This window comes from Mchenga conophoros, linkage group LG5 (assembly GCF_057382185.1).
Source record: "Mchenga conophoros isolate Kocher_MC1m ecotype Shallow Benthic linkage group LG5, M_conophoros_male_GT1.1, whole genome shotgun sequence".
Classification (NCBI taxonomy): domain Eukaryota; kingdom Metazoa; phylum Chordata; class Actinopteri; order Cichliformes; family Cichlidae; genus Mchenga; species Mchenga conophoros.
The window spans coordinates 651023-668044 of record NC_140530.1 but is presented as its reverse complement, the minus strand read 5'-3'; the positions used below and the strand labels follow the sequence as shown (position 1 = coordinate 668044).

Below are 17022 nucleotides of genomic sequence, written 5' to 3'. Positions count from 1 at the left end.
AGAGAGGAACAGAGAGGGAGAGAGAGAGGAGCAGAGAGGGAGATGGAGAATGAGGACAGAACAGAGATGAACAAGAGCAGGTGAGACACACATGTTAGTCAAATGGTTGTTTACCAAAAGTATCACCGTATCATAGGTACTCATGTATCTCATACCTAGTGTTTCTTTTTAGGTTTGTTATTTTTCAAATTCTATATTTATTAAGTTATGAAGGCTTGTTTGCACAACAAGGCTAAATAATTATATAAACCTTTCTCAATCTAAATATTGTACTTTGGTAAAATTAAAAAATAAATGTAGTGCAGGTCTATGATGATTTTTAGTGCTACTATCATCTAGTTCTGATTCTGGTTCTGTCTTGGTTAAGTCCCAAGTAGTCCTGATTTTGAACTGTTGTAGTCCTGTTTTAATTCTGGATCAGTTCTTGGTCTGGTTGAATTGGGGTTTAGTCCTCGTGTCTTGATACAGCCCTGATTTTGTTCTGCCTTGCTGCTTAATTAAAAAACTAGCTTAAGGTGTTCTGCACATGTGATATATATTTTTCCCTATATGAAGTCATTCTTTTTTGAACAAAACTCAAAACAGAGCCAATTAATCTTTCAGTCATTTCTACCCCCCCCCCCCCCCCCCAAGGGAAAAAAAAATCCCACATGCATACTATCCTTTTGGGCTAAGCCCCGGGTGTTTCAAATGTCTGGCTCCGCCTCTGGGTGTGAGAGGTATTTCTTTGGTGATGTAAAGTAGGATGTTTTAAAGTTTGAAAGTGTTTTTAATTTAAGAGATGCATGAGTGATGTTATAAGAGTTTAGTTTATTTAAAAGGTGTGTGTGTGAGAGGATTATGAAATCATTGTGTGAATGATGCTACATTTTAGATCAAAAGTTAGTAGAATTACAGAGGGTTTGTAGATTGTAAATACAAAATAAGTTTGATTAGCCTGCAGAAACAGAAAAGCAGCTTGAGCTGCTCTGAGAAGCTGTGGGTGTGTGACAGGAAGTTACATGCGCATAAAAGGAAGTGACTGTGACGAGTGAGCACCCAGACAGAGAAACAGATGAGTTAAACTTTAGGCAGATAAAGCGAATGGAGGTTTTGAGAAAAGAAATGAAAAGGATATTAATTGTATGTTTTAGTGTGTTAACACAGATTACAGATAAATAAAGGTGGACTTCTCTCAACCTGGAATTTTGAGTACGGCGCCAAAACCACTAGAGTAGCATAATTGGGAGAAAACAGGCCAGATTTTGGCTTAAAATTTTACAGCTTGACCTCGCACTTGTCCCCATCCTGAGAAGAAGCTCAAAGGACAGTTAATCTCCTGATGAAGACCAACAGAACATCGTGGACTTGAGAAGAATTAATAGCAGGCAAAAGACAGTGCAACTGAAACCACACTGACGACACCAGCAGCAGCATGTAAGGAACCACGAGGTGGAAACATGTACTGTAAATTACAGGCTGGGCAGTTGAACAGTGGGATAATGAGCTGTGGAAAGCACTGGACACTGATTGTCAGATTTGCCATGCTTGGAGTAATCTTGAAAGAGATGACTGAGAGGATCAACAGAAAAGAAGAAACCACGTGATGAAACATGCACGGTGGACAGCAGGCTGGTAAGAACAGTGTGACATGACTGTTTAAAGGCACTGAATGTGGTATTTTGCCAGGCTGGGACTTGATCCAAAAGGAAAATACTGAAGAGAAACAGAGAAGAAACAGACTGTGTTTGCTGGAATTCAAGACAACAAAAGGACACTGAGAGAAGAGGACAGTGACCAGTGAGAGGCGAAGCCGGACGAGTTTGACTGTGAGAATACAGGGTGTAATTGGATTGAAATGATAGCTCAAACTCATGATGGTTTAGAGATGTCCACCGTCACAAACAAAGAGGTAAACAAGAATAGAAATCACACATAGACAAAGTGTTACATGTGAAATTATTTCTGGAAAGAATCAGAAGTGAGATAGTTTTGAATTAAGAAATCAGGGAAAAGATGCATGAATTAAACCTGACTATAACATATAGAGGCAATGAAGAAAGCAGCTTACACTCACTGAACATTAACAAAATACATAGGAAAAGCAATGAAGACCTGCTTACACGTATATACATGACATAAGTTGGGATTTCTGACCAGAGAAAGGGAAACGGGTAGTTTAAGTACTTATGATAATAATGAAAATGTCTCAGTTGTGTTTCTTTAGGGGCTAAACAGACCTGGATCAATTCTCCCCATGCAGCGGTCGGAAGAAACCTGTAGGTTAACTTGACTGGACATGCCAAGGCAAGTTTCTGGTTGAATTGTTCACAGCGCCATGTCTCCATAAACCTGACAAGTGGGCCCTAATTTCTGGCTGAGGAGCAGGAATGCTGTTAATAAGGTGGGAACTTAAAATTTGGGTTAGCAAATTTGGGAAAGACAACTGACGGCTTGAGTGGAGAATTGTGCAGGAGTCTGACACACTGCAAAAGCAACATATGCAAATTCACATACACAAACAGAAAATGCATTAACCTTATAAAGACAAGACAAGCTCATGGAGTTTAATGCATAGACACTGATTAAACCTGGCTAAGAACACAAACATATGCAATGAAGAACAGCTTGCTATTTTGTATGAATGATACAATGGTGTGAATGTTTAATAAAATGCATTTGAGTTTGTAATTGAGGAATAGAAGAAGCCATATGACAAAGGGAGTGAGTTATGTAAACAAAAAGTGATTAAAGTAGTTTTAAAAGAGTGACTTAGGCTACGTTCACACTGCAGGCGAAAGCGCATCAAATCCGATTTTTTTGACCCTATGCCACCCATATCCGATCATGCTATGACAGTGTGAACGGCGCAAATCCGATATTTTCAAATCCGATCTGGGTCACTTTCGTATGTGGTACTGAATCCGATACATATCCGATGTTTTAGAAAGCGACTGCTGTTTGAACGGTCAAGTCGCATTAAATCCGCCTTTTACGTCACCGACACAAGACTGAAGCCAATTATCAGCGCCCGAGAAGACATCGCGAACGCTTCCTAGCCATCCAGTGTAGATGTCAGTGAAACTGTTGGGAAGACAACGTAAACATTTTATTTGTACTGTATAATCTGCAGATTCTGACAGAAATCTGCAGCTATCCTTTGAAGCACCGCTCCTCTCTTAAACAGCAATAAGGATCATTATTAGGTTATTTACATTATTATGTAAATAACAAAATAACTTAAAGCAAAAATTGGGAAACGTAAAGTCCGAAGTCTTTATATTAACGGCCATCAGTCAAACAATACTGTTTGTTCTTGGTCTAAACAGAGCGCGTTGTGTGTGACATCTTCTTTTGCGCATGCGGGCCGCTTTGAGCGTTCACACTAGAGCGCGTTTGCTGTCGCATTTTATTTGTAGTGTGAACGAGGAGACAAAAAAATCGGATTTGATCAAAAAATCGGAATTGAGCATTAAGACCTGCAGTGTGAACGTAGCCTTAGGAGTGCTCTCTCGTACTGAGTGATCAAAACCAGTGATCACTGTAGAAAGAAATAAAATGATTTAATGAGTTGGGAATGTTTAAACATATGTTTCTGTTGTTACAGCAACTCATTGAGAGATGACTCAGTATGCAAATTAGTTGGAGTGAGTGGTGACGAAGGAACTTCCTGTGTGTGTGTGTGTGACTGAGGAAGTGACGTTCAGAAGAGGAAGCATAGCAGAGAAGAGAAGTACAGATTTGGGTAGGAAATTTATAGTTTAGTGATATGTTGTTGTAAGGGGGGTTATGTTTTATGCTGAATTGAAGTATGTTACAGAGCATAAGGGGGTGATTTTTGTGTGCAAATTGTGTGGTTTTAATGAGACTTTCGGTGTATTGAGGAGGTGAAATTATGTGGTGGCAAAACTTTTGTGTGTTTAAGGTTGTTGAGGTTGTTGTGGTGATGGGTTGATTCTGTCAGTTAGGTTTGGGTTGTTGTTTTTGTTTTTAATAGAGGGAGTTTTAGGAAACATGGACATGTCTAAAAATTGGGCCCATTATTTTGTAAGAGTGCACTTAAAGAAAACCTGTCAGGTGATTTTGATTTTGTTTTTATGAGCTAACAATCAGCTCTATTTTTTTTTTCATTTCTGTTTTAAGCAGGCCTGCAAGAGTGAATAACGGCGCTGAAAATTATCGGGAAGAGCAAATATAAGGGGGCTTTCCAGATTACAATTGGCTGAGGAGAAAGCTACCTGGGGACTATTCAGGTCGTAAGTCCCTGTAAAAAGGATTTTATGCGAGTCAATCCAGTCCAAAAGCATAAAGAAATATTTTCCTATGGAAAATAAAAAATGACTGAGCTCATTTTGCTGAGGGTGGAGAATCTGACGCGGGAAGCTCCACTATTAGCAAAAATATGGAGTGAATGTGTGAGTGAATGTGAGGATGAATAAATGTGGACAAACAATTTGTTTTTACCAGAGAAGATTTCTGTTTTGTTTTATTAAGTGGGGTTAGATTATGGGATTATAGTATATTGTTGGGAGAATGCCAAATGCTAAAGGGGAAATATTTTTTGATGTAACTCAGTTACCATTAATTGAAGAAACACATGACTGATAACTGTTCTGTTTTAAGTTTATTTTTATGACATAGATTGGAACATGAGTGGGGAAAACTGAGCATTTTTAAGTTTTGTATAGTATCTTGACACATGAAATGTATCAAGATAAAGGGGGGTTTAGGGTTTATTAATTTAATTGTTTAATAATTTAGGATCATTTTAGGACTTTTGGGGTTTTTGATCATTTGGATATGGTAAAACTGAAACTGTTATTTTTATGTTAAGGTTAAAGGATTAAAGAACTGAATCCTGTTTAGAAGATACAATATCAGGGTTCAAAGCTGTGAATAAATCTTAGAGGGAAAATTAGTGAGGGTTGAAGGAGTAGAACAGGTTTGATTTCTTTTTTGATCTTTAGAAGAAGTGGTTATAATGTAGGCTTACACAAACAGATATTACACAGAAACACACATGACAGTATTGATTCCAGGCAAAAGGCCTCAAATTCATTTAGCTTTTAACTGAACTTAAAGAAGGACCAAAGAGGAAGGAAAGCATATATTTTGGTTAAGTCTGATAAATTAGAATTAGAAGGTATTGTTACATTAAAGGGAGCAAATGAAATAAAAAGGCTATACCAAAAACGGGTTATAACATAGGAAATGTGAGGTTAAAATGAAGTTAACACATAGGAGTTGTTTTTAGGCAGCATTTAGCTATGATGAAATGTATACAGGAGTAATTGCTTATATGCTTAAACTTAATTGATTAAAGTGGTTGTTTTCTTTTGGATCTTTTAGAGTAGAGGAACTTGCAGCAGCGACAATTTGTGCACAGGATGTTGATGATCAGATAAGGGAAAAATAGAGCGAGCAACCGGACGTGAAAGCAGGGCTTAAAGAGTTTTAAAGTGATGAGGAACGTTGAAGAATATATATAAATACAAGTCAATAAGTTAAGAGCATAATTAGGATCAGGCTTTTGATTAAAGAGTCCCAAATAGGATAAGTTAGGGAGATGCAGGAAAAGGTGTTTTGTTTCCTTTGCAGAAGATCGATCTCGGCGACCACAGGAGGGGCGAGGATCCTGGAGATCTCGAGGCCTGCTGAACCACCAGAGAGGGACTGAGAAAACCAAAGCTTACACATGGAGTGTTCTCGAATGGGAGCTGGTTGAGCCAGAGGACGGCTAGAGAGGGTCTGAGCGAGGACACAATGTATTGCGACCTCTGGTGTTCCAGAGGTCGAGAGAGGGAGTGTGGAGCAGGGAAATTATTTTACTGCTATGGTTAAATAATTGTCATCATTACCATTGCATTAATAATATAATCTGGAGTTTATATTGTGTTTAGAGGTTTAAACAGTGTGTCTTTCAGAAAGGCTAAAAGTAACAGGACAGGAAACAGGCTTGGAGAGTTTTGCAGAAGTGAAAGTTATTTTGAGCAGCAGGCTAAGACGAGGCTTTAACAATGTAACAGATAGCTTTAAGAAGGCCTTAAGATGTTATGCATACAGTTATTATGTTGACCTTGTATTTCAGGTGCAGTTATGACTATTTTATACACAATGCATATCTGTGCTTATTAAAGAGTTGGAGCTCGGTCAATTAATTGGGGGTCGGAAGCTTTGTTCGGCGCGATGTCCGGACAATCTATTGTGCAAGTGACTTGGAGCCATAGAAGGAATTGCAGTACATGCTTACAAAACACTTATATATCAGATCATTTTATATTAAGCTTTTAAGTAGAGGTTCTTGGTTAAAACATTTATTTAGTAGAAGACATACATATAGTCTCAGTGAGCCTCTGGTCTGGTGAAAGGTCAGAAGTGCAACAGGTGAATTGAGAAAGAGCATGTGAGGTCGTGACACACACACATGAGTTAAATTTATTTAGAGGAGAGATTAGTCATGTCTGGTTGTAACTGCAAAAGTGTCTCGGTAAAAGAGGAACCGTCCTTGTTGTCTCGGCAAGAAAGAGGAACAATTTACTTTAAGACAAGAACGGAAAGTACATGAAAATAGAAGATGATCTTCTGGGTTAAAAGCCATTGTGGTGTTGATCTGATCTATGTATAAAATGTATCTGTGATGCATGAAGGGGCGTCAGTAAATCAAACCCTGATGCTATAAAATATCTGTTCATGCTTTGATTAAGTTGGAGATCACTTGCTGTCGGCGTACAGAGTGTTCTTCCCACACGTGTGTAGTCATTAAAATCATTGTTTGACCAAGACCTTCTGGACCATGGGTGGTTTGTACTCTCCCTCCTCAATTTTGAACCTTAACAATACCTAGAAGTGGTAGTGCCAGCCAGATGTTTGTAGCTGTGGGTGTCTGGACTTTTAAAGCACTTTTAAGAAAGTTAATGTTCAATTTTAGAGAACGACTGGATGGTTCGAGTAACAGTATAATTTTAGCACTCACAGATCCGACAGTGAGTGGTTCCCGTTACTCATCCAGTCTCAGAAAGCACTGGTTAAAGTGTTTGTGTACTTATTGATTTATTTTAAGTAATTGTGTTTTATGTATATTATGGTTTTATATTTTTACAAATGCTTTATATACTTATTTATATACATATATATATATTTAATGGTTTATACCTTGTGTGTGTGTGTGTGTGTGTGTGTGTGTGTGTGTGTGTGTGTGTGTGTGAGTTGTGTGTTTTTTTTCTTGTCTTGTTTTTATGGACATGAAGTCTGCCAATAAAGATTTAATTGAATTGATTATGAAGTTATTGAGCTGCACATACGTTACGACCTGCTTAAGTTCGAGGTCACAGCGTCTGTAGAGCAGCTGGAACATAATGAAGTCTACAAGGTTAAAGTTTTCTCTTCAGTTATTGTTCTTTCTGCTGCTTGGTTTGATGGATCTGAGAGCTTTTGTTTTTATTATTGTTATTATAATTATCATTAATATTTTACTCTCTAGAAGCTTTAAAATAGTGTTTGTGTTTGAAAAAATTGATTTAAGAATTGAACAGAAACATCTGTCCTTCTGAAAATCGCCCAAAGGCACGGAGACAAAGTCAAAGGATGCAACCTGTAACTTTCTCGTCCTTCATGTCAGGACCATCATCCATGATTTATATAAAATGCATATAGCAACAGTAGCACTTTAGTTTGGACTTTATGATTTCTGTAACTGGAAAATATTATTTTGTTTAAAGACAGAAGTGACCGCATAGTTGCAACATCAAAGGGAAATATTAATTAATTAGCATCAAGTATATTTGTTGCTTAAGCATTTGCACTATAACTTAAGTAGGATTATAACTTTTAAGGAAGGAAAGATTTCAGATATTTAGTTCACTGTTTCAGTTATTTTATATGAAATTAAAACATTTACGTTGGTCAAATATGATGCTCTAAATCAAATAAAAGTTTGAAAATAAATGATGTATTTTTAAATGCTGCAACAAATGTTCACAAAAAGTAACTATAATTAAAACCAGTTAAACAAAATCAAATGTTTGAATCATGCTTAACCAAATGCCAGGCTGGAGAGCTGAACCTAAAGTATACGTAGAAAGATTTCAACATGTGAGCAGTTTTTAATGTTTTTATCACATATAAATGTCACAGCAGTGGGTCCTGGCCCAATGCTTTGTGTTTTTGGTTTTCTTTGACTCTTGTTTTTCTTGGTTTTTGTTCTTCTTATTTATCAGGCTCTCAGTAATCTTAGTTCTCCCTCCCTCAGTGTTCATTTCAGCCTGTGTTTAGTTTCTGTTCCCGTGTCCCACGTTTCATCGTTTCATGTCGAGTCAGCCCTGTCTCTCTGTTTCCTGTGTCTCCCCAGTCAGCCCCGCCTCCCTCGGGCACTCATGTGTGATACAGAGTAATAAACCTGACTACATTTGCTACACTCTCTTTATTACCTGTTACTTTAAAATTCATACACTAATTATGTCTGCCCATCTCTCTAATGTGAAGGTCAAAGGTCAACATCCCAGTGACATAAGAATAATCCCAAAGGGGCAAAGGCAGCGGTTAATTTAGCACATTTAGCATTAAGGGTACAGCAAGGATATACTTTTACTTATTGTGGCAGGGGTGTGGTCTCTGGCCTGCTGCAGTGGAGGCTGGTGGCGGGACGTTGGACGGCACAGGTGAGGGTGATGGAGCTCATGACTCTCCCCTTTATAGTGACGGAGGAGACTGGCGTGGGGGAAGCGTGTAGTGGAGGAAGCCGAGGAGAGAGCTGGTTTCTGGCTACAAAGACGGCGTCAAACCAGAAAAGATTGCTCGTGGTCCAATAATGTGTCAATCACCTGTGAATCAAACTGTGTGTGGCTCAGTTCATGTCACAGTGTTGTTTAGTATATCTTCACTTGTCTCACTCTCCTTCTGTTCTGTCCATCAGGACGATCCTCAGCGCTTACACAGATCCTCCATCGATGTTTTGAATCCAATCAGTGATCAGTTCTACGAGGAGGCCTGGATGTTCACCAGAGCTCGCTACACCTCTATCTACCAGAAGGTGAGTGTACTCCTTTGTACTCAGATTAACATTTTACTTCTTAAAATACATTTTCATATATGAGCTTTCTATTATTTCATGGCCATTTAATCAATATTAAAATTACAAGCATATCAACAAAGGTGAAGCTGGTTTTTTCCACTTGCTGTCACACAGTCATGGAGGAATACAATAAATACATAATCAGTCATAGATCCTGAACAATGACATTAAAAGAAAGTCTGTGGCTCTAAAAACTAAACAGTATAAAGACATGCTCCAAGCTGCTGTTTCTCTCCTACTCCTCTAGGTTTTCCACTGTCGGCCATCCAGCGATGCTGGAGGGCTACCTGGCCAATGGTGGCCTACACAAAGAGGTCCCAGCTCGGAGGAGCTGAAGAAGATCCTTGCCTTCCTCGTCAGTTTCCTCTTCAGTTCCTATCCCAACAAAACCTTCTTGCACCTATTAGCTCCAAAGAGGCTATGGTGCCCGTGGAGGTCTGGACCTGAGGCCTGTGCTCATCACGTGGATAGAAAACACTCTGACACCATTCTGGAGGTCTGATGGGACTCTGACCAAAACACAGATGAAATAAAACTTGTGGCTGGAGCTTTTAAAATGACTTTTTCACCTCATAGATTAATGCTCATGATTGCATGTTAGCAAGACAGCATCTCCCCAAGGTGAAACTCTCAGGAGACATTTACTCTTAAACTGTAATCTGGTTGAGACTACTTGAGGAGATCTTAGTAGCGAGTATGTGGATTTAGTCTCTTCACCAACAGCAGACAGACCCATGCCAAGAAAGCAGACATGTTCTCAAAGAAAGCCGAGAGCAGAGATTGGAAAAAGCTCAAAAGAAAAAGCTGCAGCTTCAGACGACTATCTGCCTGTAAGGCTGAAAAAGTCCAGTTACGCTCTATTTTGGAAAAGCTTCCAGTTTTGGTAACCTGGACTTTTATTTCCCCTCTTCTGCTACAGATGTTGACTGTGACCTCAGAGGCCAACTGGACCACACAGCTGCAACAGGAGTGAGGGAGAGGAGTCTTCATCCAGCTTCAAAGAAAACATCCAGGTAAAGTGACGTGGATCAGCGGATAAAGCCGTCTCCACTTTCAAAGGAGATCCTCTGAGAGAGAGACTCTCTGAGCCATTTTAGCCTCAAATTATAGGACTTTATAGTACAGCAACACTTTTAAAGGACAAAATTAACATAAACTTTGACTGTAATACAAACAAAGTATTGCATGTGTTTTTAAAACTGTTCCTCCGATGGGCAGGATATCACTATTAGACTGTCCCACCAGCCAACTTCAACAAGAGACCACAGCAGCATTCAGTGATCAGCACAGATGTTCCTCTAACACTCAGCATCTGATCCCTGTTGGTCTGTGTGCTTCTGCTTTTGCTCAGTTAGAAACCCTGCAGCAACCCGACCCAAAACTGTGTCTTCTTGTTGGCCTCAACGTTGAAGTGTCAAACGTCCAACATCTGGAAAGGAAACCACGCCAGTGTACTGTGATGTTTCACCAACATGTGGCAGACGCTGGTCCTGCCTTTCATGCTGACATCAGCAGAGAGCCCCGCCTACCTCAAAGCCTCCCCTGTCATGTACTGATCAGGATGATTATGAAGATGAGCGAGTGCAAATAAGACTGTAAAAGTCCACGAGCAGAATGTTTGGATGCTTTCTAATGATTCATGAATATCATGAGAGTGTTTGTGTGTTTTGTCTTTTCTTTGCTGACGTTTCTTACTAACAAAGACAATTTACGCTCTGTGTGTGTTTTCATCCTTACCAGCCACACTCTAACTGCAATGAAGGAAACAAACTGTAGAAATGGTCGACTCAGTGACTTCATAAAATATTGAAGTGGTTCAGGTAGAGCCAGTTTTTAAATGACCATGAACACTGACCGTATTGTATCTGTACAGCATGTTTTTCTATTAGACAGATTTGTAACAGAGGCCTTGCTCTCAGTAAGTTTGAAATCCTTGTCTGATTTATTTTGTAATCTCTGATCTTTGTGTATCCTGCTCAGTTTGCATGCTGCCTGTAGGAGTTTCTGTCTTTGTATTTGAAGAGAATTAATTGAATATACTCAGCTGCTTCCCTTTGGTGCCTCACACATCACTGAAGTTTTTCAGTGTCCAGTTATTTGTTTTTAATAGCTGTTTGAATTCTCTGTATGTTTGACCCTGTAGACTGTTTAATGGACTGCTCGTCTTCCTGTTTGTAACCACTGCCTGTTTAGGACTAAAGATTTGGATTTTTGACTTTAACACAGCCTCTGCGTGTCGTCCCTTTGTGTCCTCGTCCTCTGTGAATGTGTCACAGATGTTTCCATGATAATAACACAGCTTTCCCACAGTGGCTTGCAGCAGCATTTATTCACAGCACATTTGAGAAAGGTTCAGATTAACTCGATGAGTTTATATTCAGAATGATTCTGACAGTGGGCCACTGTGAATTGTGATCTTTCATCAGGTCAGTGTTTAAGTTCAGTATTTCAAAGCAGGAGCTATGAACAGTCATCATGTTGGCATTAGAATTATTATTATTAATCATTATTAATAATGTCGTTACTCATGTATAACCTTGATTAGTATACATGCATTTTATCAATAGTGAAAAATAATGAATAATTCATGTATAACTTTTATTGTGTTTTGTATATTAATTATATTTAAATAGAGATGTTGACACTGTCTCTACAGTAGCATCAATGTAACATACATTATTGGTCCAAGCTGTCATAAATGGGGAGCCTGATCCTTTATTATGAAAACATGACGAGTATTTTTCTTGTCAGTTGGGAAGAAGTTGGTCTTTTTTTCCTTCTTTTTGCTCAGTTTGTCTTTTCTTTGATAACTGAAACTCTGATCAAACCTACTCATGTTCACAGCATGTAAAAGCAACTGACAGTCCGTGGCATTGTTGTTTGTAGAGGTGCAGTGTAGTGGGAGCATAAATCAAAAGAAAACAGTAACATTTATGCAATAAAACATTTGAATGAAAATGAACAGGCCCTTTATGAACTTCAAAGGGATCTGAAAACAACACTTTTTAAAAGAGTATCTTGGGGTGTAGGTGGTCAAAATAGAAAACTGAGCTGAGACTTTAAGTTCAATCCATCCATTCGTTTTTACTTAGGAGGAAGAAATGTCAGGCTGGTGCAGGCTGGTTAGGTGCATGTGGTTATCTTTACCTAAATGAGTTCACTTTGTGGCTGCCAGGTTGGGCAGAAGTACCTGTCCCCTGTTAGGCTTAGTTAGGCTGTTCTCTTCTAATCAGACAAATAAGGCGATGACTTTCTGTGAACAGTATTTCTTATAACTCAGCAGTATAATGCATCATAAAACAATATCATTCATTCACAATAAATCAGCACTCTAATGCAAATCAGTTTAATAAATGCAATAGTTATCAGCTTCTTCTAATTCAGGAGAATAATGCAAACTAAAACTACATAACAATTCACAATCTTTAATTAGGGGTCTAACATGGCATAAGGTAATATTGTAATCCCACAACGGAGATATTTTTCCAAACTGCACGTGTGGACGGGATTAAAAACAAAGAAACAAAAACGGAAACTCTGTGTTTTCAAAAACACCCGTGTGGATGTAGCCAAAGAGGCGGAGCTCCTCTCTTCCATGAGGCTCCTCCAGACTCCGTCCTGCCAAAGTCTGATGGCATTTAAAGAGCTTAACATTAGGACTGTCTGGGGAAGGGAGTGAAAATATTCTACATCTGAAGTCCATGTCAGTGCTGACCACATGCACAGCAGCACTTTGATTGGCTTCTGTGCCGCCGTCTTATTCTGCGAATATGCAGGAGAATTCCAGAGCCTCAGAGTCTGAAAGAGAATTTGATGTTTGCTCTGAGGACAAGTTTGAAGTGCAGCAATGGAGCAACGTAAAAGTCCTTCAAACAGCACTGCAGAGTTATTGTACACAGCAAATCCAGCATGTCCAAATTAACACTGTCGGATTTGATTTCAACACTATTAAAGTGTCTATATGGGTCCACACCAGAGAGTGTTAATTTAACTCCTTTTGGAGAGTTGGTACGTTAACTCTGATTTAGTGTTAAACACCAAATCTGTCTGGAGTTGATAATTTAACACTTGGTGTTAAGAGTTTATATATTAACTCTCAAAGAGTATTTTAGTTTAACTACGTAAGAGTTATCTTCTAATTCATCTAAAAAGCGGTAATTTTACTGTTCTGAACTTATAGAAATTTCCTTTGGAAATAAACATTTACTAAAAAGACGCAATGGTTTTTGAAAAACATTTATTCTGAACTGTGCACCACAATTTCAAAACATTTTCTGAAAGATGTAACAGTATACATGTTCTCACTTTCATTAGAATTTTGTTTATCAAAAGGTCTGACATGGTAAATGCAAATAACAGCATCTCATCACTTATTTCTTCAATACAATATGCATGTCCTTCATTCATCACTTTGTGGAACTTCAACGCACTTCTGCTCTCCCCCATATTCCATCTTCACAAGCATATCCTGTACGGAGATTGAATAAAAATTAGTTGACACTAATTAATGGCACAAATAATCCAGTAAACAATTGCAGCACAGTAAAAAAAAAAGGAATCCTCTTTGAGCCATTACTTGTGTAAAGTATTTTCCCAAAAGACAAAGACACAGGCAACAGGTAATACTGAACTAAATGTAAAACCTCAACCTTTTTCATTTTTACCTAAACCGTGTACACAAAACTCTGGAGGGATCTATGCTAACGTAGAATCCAGTCAGGACGCCTGCTACTGCCGTTTGCTCGTTTTTTTTTTTATGGGCGATCGTTTTCAGGCTTCAAGTAGCACCATTATACCAACATTTCACATTCTAGACATTGTTTTAGGTGTATTTGACCAAAGGTTTGACTGGAAATTCACATGCAAGCTTTTTTCAAGGCTGTGGTATTTGCCCGCAAACAATACCTTTCAGCTAGCTAAAACAGAATATTATGCTATCACCGAGCAACATGGCTAATGCCTTTCACACAGCTTTGTCTCAACTCCAAAGAGCCACAGAAGTAAAAGCTCATAATAATAATTGAAACAATCTTTGAAAAAATGACTTACCAAGCATGGCAAACAACTCAAATATGTAGAGCAAAATGTTCTGAAACGGCTTCACTTCAGCTTCGATTGGAGCCGTGCTGGGGGCGGAGTCTGTGAATTTACTCTGTTGGTGTCATAGCCCCTGTAGGAGTTCAGAGTTAAGAGGTCAAGAGTTAATGTTTCCATTGTAACACCTCCAGATTTGACAGAGAAACACTCATTTTTAACACTCGATTTTAACTACTATCATTTTACACCTCAGAGTTACATTAAAAGAATGTGACTCTACTTAGAGTAAAATTAACTCTACTTTTGCAAGGAGACTATTAACACCAAAAAATTTAACACTTTTGAATTTGCTGTGTAGGGATGTTTCATTTGATTTGATGGTACTTCAGTGGTGACCTGTCCTGGGTGTACCCCGCCTCTCGCCCTGTGGTGGGTGGGGTCGACTCCTCTCTGACTCTGGTTGGATGATAAAGGGATAATAAAAGAAATTAAAAATGCGCAGTAAGAGTAACGTATAGTTGCTCTGACTTTATATCTCCATGATATCAGCTGTTTGTGAGGCTGCAGCACATGAAAAATGAACTCTGCGTGTGTTTTTGTATTGAAGTACCCGTCAGATTTAGTTAGTCGTTGACTCTGTTCCGGATCCTTCTGGTCCTCGTTAAACCCGGGGTCAGTGTTTTCATTGTACTGCACTTGGTTGTGTTGAGCTACAGTTGAGATTTTTATGCAGGCACTGACAGAGATCCTCATCATGATTCAAAACTTAACAGGTTATTATCTCCACTTATTGACTCCAACTTGTGAAGAAAATAACACAAAACTATCATCGACTTCATATTTGGGTGGCAGAAACAGACTTCCACAGTCAGGTCGTGCAGTCTGCAGAAAACTGGAAGCACTCATCTTTGGCAAATCATTTTCCAAACTATAAAACAATAGAGACATAAAACTGTGGGCTCATGTTGCTGTCCACGCATTTTATTACAATAAATCTGGCTGGGCCATCTCTCCTTTCAAGTACAGCGACGACTGATAACTCCATTAACTTTTCCCTTATTATAACAGCCAGATCTCCCAGCGATACGACTGTAATCTCATTGAATACAGAATAAAAAGTATTATTTGGGTCACATTGCAGCAATAGTTCTGAATTTGACACATAGTCAGTAGTTTCAAAGAAAATGTAACCTGCGTGACCTCAAATGAAACTTCACGAGCTTTCGTGTTGATCGCTTTGAGAGACGGGGCCGGTCTGGGATCCTTTTGTGTGGTTTCAGCTCGTTTGCACAGACACATTTGATTGTTTGATCCTGTTTCCACTGTTGAGATCCTGATGAAATTTTCTTCATAATGACCCGGCAGAGTCATTATGAAGCAAATTAGTTCGGCAATAGGAAGTTGAATTTTTCTTTCAGGGTTCAAACAGAAAACCACAAACACATTTAGACTGAGCTCAAACCAACAGAGGGCTTTGGTGAAGATGAAAAGATTTTCAAGCACCCGAGCACACCGTGTGAGTCTTTACAAAAATCAAAAGCAACCCTCTTGACCCTGGAGGTCCCTCAGTCCTCTAAAACAAAACCACGTTAATCACATTGTATTTCATGACAAGCTGTCAGAGGCATTAAAACCATGATATATCCACAGACTGTATATGAAACATGGACACAATCACTGTGACATCACTCGCTGGGTTTGGTTTCTTCTTAGAGCACAAAATATGTGAGCAGTGCCGCTGCTGGTCTGCACTGTATGAATGTGCACTATTTACTAGAGATGGACGATCCGATAATACAACACGTTCTCACTCCCAACTCGTCAAACGTGTGACGCATGGTCAGGCTCCCTCTGCTGCACTTATGGACGCGCAGGGTACCCCTCTCGCGTCGGGAATTGACGTGAAGGGTCCTCCGATTGAAGAGATTGCCGCGGAAGTGCCTGCTGTCGGTATATTTAGACATTTTCCAAATCACATTGTAGTGACGTATACTGAACACAATAAATTATATAATGTAAACAACTACCTGAAAAACAGGTAGAACGATACTTTTGTATCGTTTATTGCATTTACGGAGGGAGTGATGTATGCTGGGTAATGGCACAGCTAGCTACTGGGTGACTTTATTCACCCGCTTCGGCTGTTATCAGTCCATACAATGGGCGTTATTAGCACAAATCAGTCCCATAGATATGGGCCATCTCCTGCTAGATTGTTCAGAAGGTTGTTCTCATCCATCCAGATGGAGGATCACTAACAGGAGCGTGGAAGACTCCAGAATCCACTCTGGCTGGAACCCGGTGGATATGCAGTGGGTACAGGTAAGACCATTTAAACGGACAGCATTTATAGAATGACTATTAAAAGTCAGCGAGTGTCAGTAATGTTAATGTGGTTATCTTAGTAATACACCGAGTGCTAATATAACAGCTTTAAGATGCATTTGTAGATGTTATTACGTGTTTTACCGTCTTTATGGTGCTAGCTTAAAGTTACGGTGTAAATGTTAGCTTATATTGGAGGAAAGCTGTTACTGTTTAAACGATGTTAGCACAGAAATATTAGCTTCTGTCATGACTGATGAAGTTACTAGTTAATAAAGTTTCCAGTAAAGTGTTTAATCGCAGCCACAGATTGACAGCAAATATCTCGATTAGCTTCAGTGCATCTATAATAAATCTATAATAAGTTTCAGTGCTTCGTTTAAACTGTATGTGTCTGTATCATGGGATGGATACACCCTTAACAAAACAAAGAAAATATTACAAAACCAATTTTCCCCTCATGCTGTCGGACGCGCCTCGAGGAACCAGCTCCATTTAAAACATCACAGTCAGCTGTAAAGTGTCGTTTCAGTTTTTATACAACGTCAAAGAGCTTCATGTTTGAACAATCAGCTTATGAACAGGAATAAGATCTGCACGGTCTGGTTCTG

At 39.0% G+C, this 17022-nt stretch overlaps 1 long non-coding RNA gene across 1 annotated transcript; it reads right to left on the bottom strand.

Moving 5' to 3' along the window:
- Positions 1–13455: 13455 nt before the first annotated feature.
- On the bottom strand, positions 13456–17012 carry LOC146573519 (uncharacterized). The gene is made up of 2 exons (XR_014892376.1): positions 14099–17012; positions 13456–13517 (listed from the first exon to the last, which is right to left on the bottom strand). It is a non-coding gene; the product is annotated as an uncharacterized LOC146573519 (long non-coding RNA).
- Between the last annotated feature and the right edge of the window lie 10 nt (positions 17013–17022).